The following is a 5,942-nucleotide window of genomic DNA, read 5'->3' on the forward strand; positions in this document are numbered from 1 at the left end:
AGAGAAAAACAAAGTAAAGAACAACAACAAAAAAAGAAAACGATTAATCTATTATTAAATTAGTCATCGATTATTATAATAATCGATTAGTCGTCGATTAATCGATTAATCGTGGCAGCCCTACTCAGACCAGTAATATTTGGGGTCACAGCTTTTTGCCATGAATATTTTGTGGGTCAGAAGATAAAAAGTTTGGGAACCTCTGGTTTGAAGCAATGATTCCCACCCATGGGTACACAGGCATATTACAGGAGGTACGTTGATTGTTTCTTCTTTCTGCTCCTTTTCATTTGACCATGTTGTGTTGTGTGTTTTTGACACAGTTTGTCATTATTATTTGTATTGTTTAAATTGTTTGTCCAAAGGAAATAAAATCTTTAAATAAAAAAATTCTGATTGCTAAATGTTAGCTGTTGCCGACTGATTTCCTGGTTTTTAATTTTTACGTTCGATAAATCATAAATATTCCAGTTCAAGTCTGCTTTGATATTCATGTTTTTTCATCAGTCCCCAGGTCTTGATTTATGGCATCTCTTGATGTTTATCTCTGTGTCATTTTTAAAAACAAAATGACCATGGGAGAGAAAAAAAAGCAAAAAAAAAAAAAGCAAAACCAGGAAATCACTGAAAAGACCTGCACGAGTCTAACGGCAAGTTGACTTGGGGAATGCAAAAGTGCAAAATTCTCACATCCCAAATGGAGCCAGTTTTTCATACAGTAATGTTTGGTGACAGCTTCATCATTAAGAAAGAAGAAAAATCAATTCATGAAAGACATTTCCTCTCCTCCAACACGAGGCCTCATTCATTCTTTCCTGAAGCAATTTCTGTCGAGCACAGAAGGAGAGTTGTTCTGTGTCTGTTTAAGTGTGTGTGTGTGTGTGTGTGTGTGTGTGTGTGTGTGTGTGTGTGTGTGTGTGTGTGTATGCACGCATGGGTGCATGCATGGTAAACTGGCTTTCTTGCAATTCATTACAAATTCTGCTGACAGAGACTTGCAGGAAAAGCAGTTGTGTGCGCGTGGAAGGAATATAAAGAAGTCTGTTCCTGCTCAGAGATGGCCTGCAGCTTTAAAGATATCGGCTCGTTCACATGGAGACATAAAACATCACACACACACACACGCAAACAAATAAACAAACACTGACCAGACACCACTGTACACACACACACACATCAGCATTCAGAGCCACAAACCTTTCTCATTACTGTTAGCAGCTCTGATTAATTCGAGCTGCAGAGAAAAAGGAATAATATGGTTCAATAATAGGCAGGAAAATGAGGTCTAGTGAGTCATTAAGGAAAGGAGGGGGGGAAAGTAGATGTAGATATTTTTTTAAAGATTAAAAGTAATTTATTGCACAAGAACAAGGTGTAAAAACACTGTGGGGTTCATTCAGTCTGGATACAGAGGACAAAAGAAGAAGAAGAAAAGCAATAAAATTAAATTTAAAGCAAATTTAAAGTGATAAAAAAGTTGAAAATAAGAAGGTGCGTTTTTCAATACACAAAGTAATTTTACTTCATGTTTTTATTCTGTCAGTTTTGCTTCCTTCCCTCCCACATCTGGTTGTCAAATTGTGATTACAGTTTATTTTCTGTCAGGTCCCCTTTTGTGTGTCTTTTTCCCAGTTCATTATATTTCCTCATCTGTTTGTTCTCGTTTCCTTTCTCTACCTGTAATTTAGTTTCTTTCTGGATTTCTGTCCTGCGGCACCTTTTGTTTTCTCTTATCAGTCAGTTAATTAAAGTTCACCTTCTGCTCGTTTGTCTGCCTGCCTGTGAGCTTTGTTTTTTTTTTTTTCTCCACAACAAATAACACTGATGACACCTGCGATCATTATTTCCTCAAAATGTAGGCTTTGTCTTTGAGCGTGACAGGATTTTGTCTTGGTCTGCAACGTTAAAGAGTCTGATTGTTATTGTTTTCAGACTTTATCACTCTGTTGTATTTTTTAGAAAGAGTTTTATAGCGTAGCTAATAAACCTGCACTTTTGTCAGAATCTGTTTTTATTTTGGGGGGAGGGTATTATTATATATTATTTGAAAATAGTACGTGGTAGGAGTTTATGTTTTTCACTTCTTCCTACTCCATTTCAAACATGTTGAGATTATTATTGTCATAAAGTCGGTGTATTTTGTATTTAATATGTGTAATATGTTTAAGTATGGTTAACTCTTTGTATTTTATGTTCATCATGTTCGAAATAAATTTGTTTGATTGATAAAAAAGTGTATGTGTTAGCTGTATATTACTTGTGTTTTCAGTTCATCATTTCTTGTATTTGCTTTGTGCCATTCCACATCCCACATTCATTTAATCACAGCTGCAGCCTCTCTTCCCATCAGCTCCAGTCTATCTTTAGCACTTTTAGTGCAGCTTGAGGGTTCATTATAATTATTATTATTATTATTATGTTTACTGAATAATGTAATACAAAATTTGTATTGACCATCAATATTCTGAACTTTGGCTGCGCTGGCATTGGGGACTGGATTCTTCGGGCCCCCTAATCTCAATTATTCCTCTGGCTAATAATCTTGCTCTATGCAGAGGTTTTTTCATAAACACCATAGTGTGTCACAGTGTTGATATAATATGTTTGTGCTTTTTTTCCTCACTTTCCCTTGTGTGTTGTTTTAGTTTTTCTGTTTGTCTAAAGGTAGCGCAACTGTGTTTGCTGCATGACCTGTCTTAACTGCCCCCTTCCCTGTACAGCACCTTGTGAATTTATTTATGTGAAAGGCACTATATAAATAAAACTTTACTTTACTTTACCTCCAATCTTCTTGTGGTCTTCAGATCAACTCAAGAGCAGAGTGCAGAGAGCTTCATGGAATGGATTTCCACGGTTTACCAGCTGCATCCAAGCCATACATCACCAAGTGCAATGAAAACTGTTGGATCAAGTGGTGTAAAGCATGCTGCTGTGGGAGCAGTGGAGGAGCATTCTCTGGAGTGATGAATCACAGCTCTCCATCTGATAATCTGATGGATGAGTCTGGGTTTGGCAGGTGCCAGGAGAACAGTACTTGTCTGACTGCATTGTGCCAAATGTAAAGTTTGGTGGAGTGGGGATTAAGGTGTGGAGTTGGCTCTTTAGTTCCAGCGAAAGGAACTCTGAATGCTTCAGCAAACCAAGAAATGTTGGATAATTTCATGTTCCCAACTTTGGGGGAACAGTTTGGAGCTGGCCCCTTCCTCTTCCAACATGACTGTGCGCCAGAACACAAAGTAAAGTCCATAAAGACCTGGATGCAGAGTCTGGTGAGGATGAACTGGACTGCACAGAGTCCTGACCTCAACCTGAACACTCTTGGGATGAATTAGAGCGAAGACCGAGAGCCAGGCCTTCTGTCCAACATCAGTATGTGACCTCACAAATGTGCTTCTGGAAGAATGGTCAAAATCCCCACAAACGCTCCTGAACCTTGTGGACAGCCTTCAGAAGAGTTGAAGTTGTTCTAGCTGCAGAGGGTGAACCAACAGCACATTGAACTTTTATGGATTAGGAGTGGGATGATACTTAAGCTCGTATGTGAGTCAAGGCAGGCGAACGAWTACTTTTGGCAATATAGTGTAATTTCTAACTGCTAAGACAACTACAGTCTGTGTCACGTCTTCATTTAGCTGAAGCTAACTGGTCTGCTAACGATTTTCAAAATAAGAGACCTAATCCGCTAAGGAAAAAATGAGTTTGCTATTAGCTACATGCCCACCACTGTATGTAGGAAGAAGATAACGACTAACTGTTCAGCACAAGAAGCAGATGGTAAATATAAAAAATAAAAAATAGAGAAAAACAGGGCTTTAATATGAATATATTAGATTTACGAACTTTACAAACACAGACATGAATTATGATATTTCTCTTCTGGGTGCAGAAAATAACACTTTCAAATGTTTCGCCAATTAATATATTTGTTTGTTTGTTTGTTTTTTATTAAAAATAAATAAAACAAAGAGAGATTTTCCCCACAGGGAAATGTTGATCCATCCACAAACGAGAGTGCCAAGCAGGCAGTTACCATGGCAGCCTGATCAATCATGTTAAAATCCTCCCCAGGAGAACCAACAGAGGTAATTCAATTTTGGTTTTCACCATGTTCCAGGTCAAATTATGCAGATTTTTCTTCTTTATTTGTGTGGCTTTTTTTAAACTTTGCTCCAAAATCTTCTGCGTATCCTGAAAGTGAAGCCCTTGAATTTTTATTTTTTGTAATAATTAAAGTTTCAGCTGATCTATGACCTTGCTTTCAGTTTTGATGTGGTGGACACTGGCCCAAGGCTGAATGCACTGATATTTTAATTTAAAATTGTGCTTATGAGCATGACCAAACACCAAAGTTTGTTATGATGGTGGCAAGGACAGAATTTAGATTGCTGCAATATTTTACTACCAGATACTAAGTTCTAATTGATAAATAACTCAGGAGTAGAACTGGTTAATCATACAAGATTAATTAGAGCAGACAGACACCAAATGATGTTGACCTCAGTTTTAAAGCTGCCAATGCCTGCTAATGCCAATGCTAATCTGGCCCACACAATGTGTTCTCCAAACACTCTGCCCAGATACCACAAAGAATGACAGCCCTTTGGTGGCCCAGAAGTGGTTTGCCAAAGGTGGTCCATGCATCCAACACCACCACATAATCCAAATTAGAGATTAGGCAATTGATTTGTGCCACCTAAACCTAGCATTTTGAGATTTTGGCCTTGACTTGTCTTTTCTTGTCTTTCTTGTCTCATCTTGTCTTTTCTTGTCTTTCTTGTCTTTTCTTGTCTTTCTTGTCTTGTCTTCTTGTCTTGTCTTGTCTTGTCTTGTCTTGTCTTGTCTTGTCTTGTCTTCTTGTCTTGTCTTGTCTTGTCTTTCTTGTCTTGTCTGGTCTTTCTTGTCTTGTCTTCTTTTCTTGTATTGTCTTCTTGTCTTGTTTTTCTTGTCTTGTTTTGTCTTGTTTTGTCTTCTTGTCTTTCTTGTCTTGTCTTCTTGTCTTGTCTCGTCTTGTCTTATTGTCTTGTCTTGTGTTCTTGTCTTGTATTCTTGTTTTGTCTTGTCTTTTTGTCTTGTCTTGTGTTCTTGTCTTGTCTTGACTTCTTGTCTTCTTGTCTTGTTTTGTCTTTTCTTCTTGTTTTGTCTTGTCTTGTCTTCTTGCCTTGTCTTGACTTCTTGTCTTCTNTGTCTTCTTGTCTTGTTTTGTCTTTTCTTCTTGTTTTGTCTTGTCTTGTCTTCTTGCCTTGTCTTGACTTCTTGTCTTCTTGTCTTGTTTTGTCTGGTCTTGTCTTGTGTTCTTGTCTTGTCTTCTTGTCTTGTTTTGTCTTGTCTTATCTTGTGTTCTTGTCTTGTCTTCTTGTCTTCTTGTCTTCTTGTCTTGTGTTCTTGTCTTGTCTTGTGTTCTTGTCTTGTCTTGTCTTCTTGTCTTCTCGTCTTGTCTTGTGTTCTTGTCTTGTGTTCTTGTCTTGTCTTGTCTTATCTTCTTGTCTTGTCTTCTTGTCTTGTCTTGTCTTCTTGTTTTGTCTTGTCTTGTGTTCTTGTCTTGTTTTGTTTTGTCTTGTCTTGTTTTGTCTTGTCTTCTTGTCTTGTCTTCTTGTCTTGTTTTGTCTTGTCTTGTCTTCTTGTCTTGTTTTGTCTTGTCTTGTTTTGTCTTGTCTTCTTGTCTTGTTTTGTCTTGTCTTCTTGTCTTGTCGTGTCTTTTTGTTTTGTCTTGTCTTCTTGTTTTGTCTTGTCTTGTCTTGTCTTGTCTTCTTGTCTTGTCTTATCTTCTTGTCTTGTCTTCTTGTCTTGTCTTGTCTTCTTGTCTTGATTTGTTTTGTCTTGCCTTGTCTTTGTTGTCTTGTCTTCTTGTCTTGTTTTGTCTTGTCTTCTTGTCTTGTTTTGTCTTGTCTTCTTGTCTTGTCTTGTCTTGTCTTGTCTTGTCTTGTCTTGTCTTGTCTTGTCTT

At 37.5% G+C, this 5,942-nt stretch overlaps 1 pseudogene; it reads right to left on the bottom strand.

Annotated features, from left to right (window-relative positions):
* Positions 1–4,868: 4,868 nt before the first annotated feature.
* Positions 4,869–5,942, bottom strand: part of LOC106523278 (nucleolar protein 58-like) — a 4,766-nt pseudogene continuing 3,692 nt past the window's right edge.

The sequence above is a fragment of the Austrofundulus limnaeus genome, unplaced genomic scaffold (assembly GCF_001266775.1).
Source record: "Austrofundulus limnaeus strain Quisiro unplaced genomic scaffold, Austrofundulus_limnaeus-1.0 Scaffold151, whole genome shotgun sequence".
NCBI lineage: Eukaryota > Metazoa > Chordata > Actinopteri > Cyprinodontiformes > Rivulidae > Austrofundulus > Austrofundulus limnaeus.